This window comes from Callionymus lyra, unplaced genomic scaffold (assembly GCF_982586985.1).
Source record: "Callionymus lyra unplaced genomic scaffold, fCalLyr1.hap1.1 HAP1_SCAFFOLD_85, whole genome shotgun sequence".
Lineage (NCBI taxonomy): Eukaryota > Metazoa > Chordata > Actinopteri > Syngnathiformes > Callionymidae > Callionymus > Callionymus lyra.
The window spans coordinates 7501-17500 of record NW_028258584.1 but is presented as its reverse complement, the minus strand read 5'-3'; the positions used below and the strand labels follow the sequence as shown (position 1 = coordinate 17500).

The 10000-nt window shown below is 59.9% G+C and overlaps 1 non-coding gene across 1 annotated transcript; it reads left to right on the top strand.

Annotated features, from left to right (window-relative positions):
• The first annotated feature begins 3494 nt into the window (after positions 1-3494).
• Positions 3495-3613, top strand: LOC148058351 (5S ribosomal RNA). The gene has a single exon (XR_015709915.1). It is a non-coding gene; the product is annotated as a 5S ribosomal RNA (ribosomal RNA).
• Positions 3614-10000: the final 6387 nt, after the last annotated feature.

Sequence of the window (10000 nt, the reverse complement as noted above, 5' to 3'; positions counted from 1 at the left end):
TTCAACACTTTGGGGCATTTTTAAACACTTTGCTCTTTTTCCCCCTCTCCCAACCAGGGGGCCTGGGGAGCCTCCTCCTGCGGGGATGGGGAACCAGGGGCCTGGGGAACATTTTCAACACTTTGGGGCATTTTTAAACACTTTGCTCTTTTCCCCCCTCTCCCAACCAGGGGGCCTGGGGAGCCTCCTCCTGCGGGGATGGGGAACCAGGGGCCTGGGGAACATTTTCAACACTTTGGGGCATTTTTAAACACTTTGCTCTTTTCCCCCCTCTCCCAACCAGGGGGCCTGGGGAGCCTCCTCCTGCGGGGATGGGGAACCAGGGGCCTGGGGAACATTTTCAACACTTTGGGGCATTTTTAAACACTTTGCTCTTTTCCCCCCTCTCCCAACCAGGGGGCCTGGGGAGCCTCCTCCTGCGGGGATGGGGAACCAGGGGCCTGGGGAACATTTTCAACACTTTGGGGCATTTTTAAACACTTTGGTCTTTTTCCCCCTCTCCCAACCAGGGGGCCTGGGGAGCCTCCTCCTGCGGGGATGGGGAACCAGGGGCCTGGGGAACATTTTCAACACTTTGGGGCATTTTTAAACACTTTGCTCTTTTTCCCCCTCTCCCAACCAGGGGGCCTGGGGAGCCTCCTCCTGCGGGGATGGGGAACCAGGAGGCCGGGGAACATTTTCAACACTTTGGGGCATTTTTAAACACTTTGGTCTTTTTCCCCCTCTCCCAACCAGGGGGCCTGGGGAGCCTCCTCCTGCGGGGATGGGGAACCAGGGGCCTGGGGAACATTTTCAACACTTTGGGGCATTTTTAAACACTTTGGTCTTTTTCCCCCTCTCCCAACCAGGGGGCCTGGGGAGCCTCCTCCTGCGGGGATGGGGAACCAGGGGCCTGGGGAACATTTTCAACACTTTGGGGCATTTTTAAACACTTTGCTCTTTTTCCCCCTCTCCCAACCAGGGGGCCTGGGGAGCCTCCTCCTGCGGGGATGGGGAACCAGGGGCCTGGGGAACATTTTCAACACTTTGGGGCATTTTTAAACACTTTGGTCTTTTTCCCCCTCTCCCAACCAGGGGGCCTGGGGAGCCTCCTCCTGCGGGGATGGGGAACCAGGGGCCTGGGGAACATTTTCAACACTTTGGGGCATTTTTAAACACTTTGGTCTTTTTCCCCCTCTCCCAACCAGGGGGCCTGGGGAGCCTCCTCCTGCGGGCATGGAGAACCAGGGGCCTGGGGAGCCTCCTCCTGCGGGGATGGAGAACCAGGGGGCCTGGGGAGCCTCCTCCTGCGGGGATGGAGAACCAGGGGGCCTGGGGAACATTTTCAACACTTTGGGGCATTTTTAAACACTTTGGTCTTTTTCCCCCTCTCCCAACCAGGGGGCCTGGGGAGCCTCCTCCTGCGGGGATGGGGAACCAGGGGCCTGGGGAACATTTTCAACACTTTGGGGCATTTTTAAACACTTTGGTCTTTTTCCCCCTCTCCCAACCAGGGGGCCTGGGGAGCCTCCTCCTGCGGGGATGGGGAACCAGGGGCCTGGGGAACATTTTCAACACTTTGGGGCATTTTTAAACACTTTGGTCTTTTTCCCCCTCTCCCAACCAGGGGGCCTGGGGAGCCTCCTCCTGCGGGCATGGAGAACCAGGGGCCTGGGGAGCCTCCTCCTGCGGGGATGGAGAACCAGGGGGCCTGGGGAGCCTCCTCCTGCGGGGATGGAGAACCAGGGGGCCTGGGGAACATTTTCAACACTTTGGGGCATTTTTAAACACTTTGGTCTTTTTCCCCCTCTCCCAACCAGGGGGCCTGGGGAGCCTCCTCCTGCGGGGATGGGGAACCAGGGGCCTGGGGAACATTTTCAACACTTTGGGGCATTTTTAAACACTTTGGTCTTTTTCCCCCTCTCCCAACCAGGAGCCTGGGGAGCCTCCTCCTGCGGGCATGGAGAACCAGGGGGCCTGGGGAGCCTCCTCCTGCGGGGATGGGGAACCAGGGGGCCTGGGGAGCCTCCTCCTGCGGTCATGGAGAACCAGGGGGCCTGGGGAGCCTCCTCCTGCGGGCATGGAGAACCAGGGGCCTGGGGAGCCTCCTCCTGCGGGGATGGAGAACCAGGGGGCCTGGGGAGCCTCCTCCTGCGGGCATGGAGAACCAGGGGGCCTGGGGAGCCTCCTCCTGCGGGCATGGAGAACCAGGGGGCCTGGGGAGCCTCCTCCTGCGGGGATGGGGAACCAGGGGCCTGGGGAGCCTCCTCCTGCGGGGATGGAGAACCAAGGGGCCTGGGGAGCCTCCTCTTGCGGGCATGGAGAACATGGGGGCCTGGGGAGCCTCCTCCTGCGGGCATGGAGAACCAGGGGCCTGGGGAGCCTCCTCCTGCGGGGATGGAGAACCAGGGGGCCTGGGGAGCCTCCTCCTGCGGGGATGGAGAACCAGGGGGCCTGGGGAGCCTCCTCCTGCGGGGATGGAGAACCAGGGGGCCTGGGGAGCCTCCTACTGCGGGGATGGAGAACCAGGGGCCTGGGGAGCCTCCTCCTGCGGGGATGGAGAACCAGGGGGCCTGGGGAGCCTCCTCCTGCGGGCATGGAGAACCAGGGGGCCTGGGGAGCCTCCTCCTGCGGGGATGGGGAACCAGGGGGCCTGGGGAGCCTCCTCCTGCGGGGATGGAGAACCAGGGGGCCTGGGGAGCCTCCTCCTGCGGGCATGGAGAACCAGGGGGCCTGGGGAGCCTCCTCCTGCGGGGATGGAGAACCAGGGCGCCTGGGGAGCCTCCTCCTGCGGGGATGGAGAACCAGGGGCCTGGGGAGCCTCCTCCTGCGGGGATGGAGAACCAAGGGGCCTGGGGAGCCTCCTCCTGCGGGCATGGAGAACATGGGGGCCTGGGGAGCCTCCTCCTGCGGGGATGGAGAACCAGGGGGCCTGGGGAGCCTCCTCCTGCGGGCATGGAGAACCAGGGGGCCTGGGGAGCCTCCTCCTGCGGGCATGGAGAACCAGGGGGCCTGGGGAGCCTCCTCCTGCGGGGATGGAGAACCAGGGGGCCTGGGGAGCCTCCTCCTGCGGTCATGGGGAACCAGGGGCCTGGGGAGCCTCCTCCTGCGGGCATGGAGAACCAGGGGGCCTGGGGAGCCTCCTCCTGCGGGGATGGGGAACCAGGGGGCCTGGGGAGCCTCCTCCTGCACCAGGGGGCCTGGGGAGCCTCCTCCTGCGGGGATGGGGAACCAGGGGGCCTGGGGAGCCTCCTCCTGCGGTGATGGGGAACCATGGGGCCTGGGGAGCCTCCTCCTGCGGGGATGGGGAACCAGGGGGCCTGGGGAGCCTCCTCCTGCGGGGATGGGGAACCAGGGGCCTGGGGAGCCTCCTCCTGCACCAGGGGGCCTGGGGAGCCTCCTCCTGCGGGGATGGGGAACCAGGGGGCCTGGGGAGCCTCCTCCTGCGGGGATGGGGAACCAGGGGCCTGGGGAACATTTTCAACACTTTGGGGCATTTCACAAGCGCTTCCCTCGCTTACGGCCACACCACCCTGAATGAGCCCGATCTCGTCTGATCTCGGAAGCCAAGCAGGGTCGGGCCCAGTTAGTACTTGGATGGGAGACCGCCTGGGAATACTGGGTGCTGTAAGCATTTTTTTTTGCCATTATTTGTGGGTAGAAAAGTGAGAAAAGTGACCTAAAATAGAACCGGGACTAGGCGGCAGATCCCCCCACCAGGCGGCGGCATTTGGGGCATTATTTGTGGGTAAGAAAGTGAGAAAAGTGACCTAAAATAGAACCGGGACTAGGCGGCAGTTCCCCCCACCAGGCGGCGGCATTTGGGGCATTATTTGTGGGTCAGAAAGTGAGAAAAGTGACCTAAAATAGAACCGGGACTAGGCGGCAGTTCCCCCCACCAGGCGGCGGCATTTGGGGCATTATTTGTGGGTCAGAAAGTGAGAAAAGTGACCTAAAATAGAACCGGGACTAGGCGGCAGTTCCCCCCACCAGGCGGCGGCATTTGGGGCATTATTTGTGGGTCAGAAAGTGAGAAAAGTGACCTAAAATAGAACCGGGACTAGGCGGCAGTTCCCCCCACCAGGCGGCGGCATTTGGGGCATTATTTGTGGGTCAGAAAGTGAGAAAAGTGACCTAAAATAGAACCGGGACTAGGCGGCAGTTCCCCCCACCAGGCGGCGGCATTTGGGGCATTATTTGTGGGTCAGAAAGTGAGAAAAGTGACCTAAAATAGAACCGGGACTAGGCGGCAGTTCCCCCCACCAGGCGGCGGCATTTGGGGCATTATTTGTGGGTAAGAAAGTGAGAAAAGTGACCTAAAATAGAACCGGGACTAGGCGGCAGTTCCCCCCCACCAGGCGGCGGCATTTGGGGCATTATTTGTGGGTAAGAAAGTGAGAAAAGTGACCTAAAATAGAACCGGGACTAGGCGGCAGTACCCCCCACCAGGCGGCGGCATTTGGGGCATTATTTGTGGGTAGAAAAGTGAGAAAAGTGACCTAAAATAGAACCGGGACTAGGCGGCAGTTCCCCCCACCAGGCGGCGGCATTTGGGGCATTATTTGTGGGTAAGAAAGTGAGAAAAGTGACCTAAAAATAGAACCGGGACTAGGCGGCAGTTCCCCCCACCAGGCGGCGGCATTTGGGGCATTATTTGTGGGTAAGAAAGTGAGAAAAGTGACCTAAAATAGAACCGGGACTAGGCGGCAGTTCCCCCCACCAGGCGGCGGCATTTGGGGCATTATTTGTGGGTAGAAAAGTGAGAAAAGTGACCTAAAATAGAACCGGGACTAGGCGGCAGTTCCCCCCACCAGGCGGCGGCATTTGGGGCATTATTTGTGGGTCAGAAAGTGAGAAAAGTGACCTAAAATAGAACCGGGACTAGGCGGCAGTTCCCCCCACCAGGCGGCGGCATTTGGGGCATTATTTGTGGGTCAGAAAGTGAGAAAAGTGACCTAAAATAGAACCGGGACTAGGCGGCAGTTCCCCCCACCAGGCGGCGGCATTTGGGGACCCGTAGTGTGGGCAGAAAACTCACCAAAGTGACTTAAAATAGAACCGGTGCAGGCGGCATGTTCCCCCACCAGATGGCGGCATTTGGGGACCCGTAATGTGGGCAGAAAACTCACCAAAGTGACTTAAAATAGAACCGGTGCAGGCGGCATGTTCCCCCACCAGATGGCGGCATTTGGGGACCCGTAGTGTGGGTAGAAAACTCACCAAAGTGACTTAAAATAGAACCGGTGCAGGCGGCATGTTCCCCCACCAGATGGCGGCATTTGGGGACCCGTAGTGTGGGTAGAAAACTCACCAAAGTGACTTAAAATAGAACCGGTGCAGGCGGCATGTTCCCCCACCAGATGGCGGCATTTGGGGACCCGTAGTGTGGGCAGAAAACTCACCAAAGTGACTTAAAATAGAACCGGTGCAGGCGGCATGTTCCCCCACCAGATGGCGGCATTTGGGGAGCCGTAGTGTGGGCAGAAAACTCACCAAAGTGACTTAAAATAGAACCGGTGCAGGCGGCATGTTCCCCCACCAGATGGCGGCATTTGGGGACCCGTAGTGTGGGCAGAAAACTCACCAAAGTGACTTAAAATAGAACCGGTGCAGGCGGCATGTTCCCCCACCAGATGGCGGCATTTGGGGAGCCGTAGTGTGGGCAGAAAACTCACCAAAGTGACTTAAAATAGAACCGGTGCAGGCGGCATGTTCCCCCACCAGATGGCGGCATTTGGGGACCCGTAGTGTGGGCAGAAAACTCACCAAAGTGACTTAAAATAGAACCGGTGCAGGCGGCATGTTCCCCCACCAGATGGCGGCATTTGGGGAGCCGTAGTGTGGGCAGAAAACTCACCAAAGTGACTTAAAATAGAACCGGTGCAGGCGGCATGTTCCCCCACCAGATGGCGGCATTTGGGGACCCGTAGTGTGGGCAGAAAACTCACCAAAGTGACTTAAAATAGAACCGGTGCAGGCGGCATGTTCCCCCACCAGATGGCGGCATTTGGGGACCTGCAGTGTGGGTAGAAAACTCACCAAAGTGTCCTAAAATAGAACCGGGACCAGGGGGCCTCTTCCCCCACCAGGTGGCGGGCTTGGGGGGCTTGGTTTCCGGGTAGAAAACTCACCAAAGTGTCCTAAAATAGAACCGGGACCAGGGGGCATGCTCCCCCACCAGGCGGCGGGCTTGGGGGGCTTGGTTTGCGGGTAGAAAACTCACCAAAGTGTCCTAAAATAGAACCAGGACCAGGGGGCATGTTCCCCCACCAGGCGGCGGGCTTGGGGGGCTTGGTTTGCGGGTAGAAAACTCACCAAAGTGTCCTAAAATAGAACCGGGACCAGGGGGCCTCTTCCCCCACCAGGCGGCGGGCTTGGGGGGCTTGGTTTGCGGGTAGAAAACTCACCAAAGTGACCTAAAATAGAACCGGGCTAGGCGGCATGTTCCCCCACCAGGCGGCGGGCTTGGGGGGCTTGGTTTGCGGGTAGAAAACTCACCAAAGTGTCCTAAAATAGAACCGGGACCAGGGGGCATGTTCCCCCACCAGGCGGCGGGCTTGGGGGGCTTGGTTTGCGGGTAGAAAACTCACCAAAGTGTCCTAAAATAGAACCGGGACCAGGGGGCATCTTCCCCCACCAGGCGGCGGGCTTGGGGGGCTTGGTTTGCGGGTAGAAAACTCACCAAAGTGTCCTAAAATAGAACCGGGACCAGGGGGCCTCTTCCCCCACCAGGCGGCGGGCTTGGGGGGCTTGGTTTGCGGGTAGAAAACTCACCAAAGTGACCTAAAATAGAACCGGGCCAGGCGGCATGCTCCCCCACCAGGCGGCGGGCTTGGGGGGCTTGGTTTGCGGGTAGAAAACTCACCAAAGTATCGGCAAAATAGAACCAGGGAAGGGGGGGATGTCGGTCACAAGGTGCCCGAGTCAGAGAACCAGGAAAACGGACATAAATCCAGAAAACCTCGGTGTCTGACTGCTCCTCAAAAGTGGTCTTTTTGATGTCACGAGCGCAACCACCTAGAGGTTAATGGGGAGGGATGGTGTGAGCGCAAACGGATTTTTCCTAAGTGTGACTGCTCCTCAAAAAGTGGTCTTTTTGATGTCACGAGCGCAACCACCTAGAGGTTAATGGGGAGGGATGGTGTGAGCGCAAACGGATTTTTCCTAAGTGTGACTGCTCCTCAAAAAGTGGTCTTTTTGATGTCACGAGCGCAACCACCTAGAGGTTAATAGGGAGCGAGTACAACAGGGGAGGGAGTGAATGGGCTCGGACTGTGGCCGAGCCTGGTGCCTCAAAATCGGACAAGGTTGGACTGGAAGCCCGCTGAGAACTCTGGTTCTTTTGCCAGACGAAACGAATTTTTTCCGAGTGTGACTGCTCTGCAAAAAGTGGTCTTTTTGATGTCACGAGCGCAACCACCTAGAGGTTAATGGGGAGGGAGTGGAAAAAACGACAAAGTGTTGAGCTCCGGACCGGGATGGCGGGCGACTCGAGCGGTCATGCCCGACTTTGAGACACTTTGTCGCGGTCATGCGAGCGACCTCCACTGCTCCCCGGAGGTGCCCCGGACCGGGTTGGCGGGTGACTCGAGCGGTCCTGCCCGACTTTGAGACACTTTGTCGCGGTCATGCGGGCGTCCTCCGCCGGTCCCCGGAGGTGCCCCGGACCGGGTTGGCGGGTGACTCGAGCGGTCATGCCCGACTTTGAGACACTTTGTCGCGGTCATGCGGGCGACCTCCGCCGGTCCCTGGAGGTGCCCCGGACCGGGTTGGCGGGTGACTCGAGCGGTCGTGCCCGACTTTGAGACACTTTGTCGCGGTCATGCGGGCGTCCTCCGCCGGTCCCTGGAGGTGCCCCGGACCGGGTTGGCGGGTGACTCGAGCGGTCGTGCCCGACTTTGAGACACTTTGTCGCGGTCATGCGGGCGTCCTCCGCCGGTCCCTGGAGGTGCCCCGGACCGGGTTGGCGGGTGACTCGAGCGGTCATGCCCGACTTTGAGACACTTTGTCGCGGTCATGCGGGCGTCCTCCGCCGGTCCCTGGAGGTGCCCCGGACCGGGTTGGCGGGTGACTCGAGCGGTCATGCCCGACTTTGAGACACTTTGTCGCGGTCATGCGGGCGTCCTCCGCCGGTCCCTGGAGGTGCCCCGGACCGGGTTGGCGGGTGACTCGAGCGGTCGTGCCCGACTTTGAGACACTTTGTCGCGGTCATGCGGGCGTCCTCCGCCGGTCCCTGGAGGTGCCCCGGACCGGGTTGGCGGGTGACTCGAGCGGTTGTGCCCGACTTTGAGACACTTTGTCGCGGTCATGCGGGCCTCCTCCGCCGGTCCCTGGAGGTGCCCCGGACCGGGTTGGCGGGTGACTCGAACGGTCATGACCGACTTTGAGACACTTTGTCGCGGTCATGCGGGCGTCCTCCGCCGGTCCCTGGAGGTGCCCCGGACCGGGTTGGCGGGTGACTCGAGCGGTCGTGCCCGACTTTGAGACACTTTGTCGCGGTCATGCGGGCGTCCTCCGCCGGTCCCTGGAGGTGCCCCGGACCGGGTTGGCGGGTGACTCGAGCGGTCGTGCCCGACTTTGAGACACTTTGTCGCGGTCATGCGGGCGTCCTCCGCCGGTCCCTGGAGGTGCCCCGGACCGGGTTGGCGGGTGACTCGAGCGGTCGTGCCCGACTTTGAGACACTTTGTCGCGGTCATGCGGGCGTCCTCCGCCGGTCCCTGGAGGTGCCCCGGACCGGGTTGGCGGGTGACTCGAGCGGTCGTGCCCGACTTTGAGACACTTTGTCGCGGTCATGCGGGCGTCCTCCGCCGGTCCCTGGAGGTGCCCCGGACCGGGTTGGCGGGTGACTCGAGCGGTCGTGCCCGACTTTGAGACACTTTGCCGCGGTCATGCGGGCGACCTCCGCCGGTCCCTGGATGGCGGGCTCCAGTGAGGTCGGCGGGGGAAGGCTCGGGCTGAGGCCGACTTCGGTGCCTCAAAGTCGGACAAGGTTGGATTGGAAGTCCGCTGTGTTGAGGACCAGTGGCATTCGGCGGTGGAACGCTCAGAACTTGGCCGACATCGGTGCCTCAACGTCGGACAAGGTTGGAGTGGATGACCGCTGATAACTCTGGTTCTTTTGCCAGACGAAAGAAATTTTTCCCGAGTGTGACTGCTCTGAAAAAAGTGGTCTTTTTGATGTCACGAGCGCAACCACCTAGAGGTTAATAGGGAGGCACCATAACAGGAGAGGGAGTGAAAAGGCTCGGAGGGTGGCCGAGCCTGGTGCCTCAAAATCGGACAAGGTTGGAGTGGATGACCGCTGAAAACTCTGGTTCTTTTGCCAGACGAAAGAAATTTTTTCCGAGTGTGACTGCTCTGCAAAAAGTGGTCTTTTTGATGTCACGAGCGCAACCACCTAGAGGTTAATAGGGAGGCACCATAACAGGAGAGGGAGTGAAAAGGCTCGGAGGGTGGCCGAGCCTGGTGCCTCAAAATCGGACAAGGTTGGAGTGGATGACCGCTGAAAACTCTGGTTCTTTTGCCAGACGAAAGAAATTTTTTCCGAGTGTGACTGCTCTGCAAAAAGTGGTCTTTTTGATGTCACGAGCGCAACCACCTAGAGGTTAATAGGGAGGCACCATAACAGGAGAGGGAGTGAAAAGGCTCGGAGGGTGGCCGAGCCTGGTGCCTCAAAATCGGACAAGGTTGGAGTGGATGACCGCTGAAAACTCTGGTTCTTTTGCCAGACGAAAGAAATTTTTCCCGAGTGTGACTGCTCTGCAAAAAGTGGTCTTTTTGATGTCACGAGCGCAACCACCTAGAGGTTAATAGGGAGGCACCATAACAGGAGAGGGAGTGAAAAGGTTCGGAGGGTGGCCGAGCCTGGTGCCTCAAAATCGGACAAGGTTGGAGTGGATGACCGCTGAAAACTCTGGTTCTTTTGCCAGACGAAAGAAATTTTTCCCGAGTGTGACTGCTCTGCAAAAAGTGGTCTTTTTGATGTCACGAGCGCAACCACCTAGAGGTTAATAGGGAGGC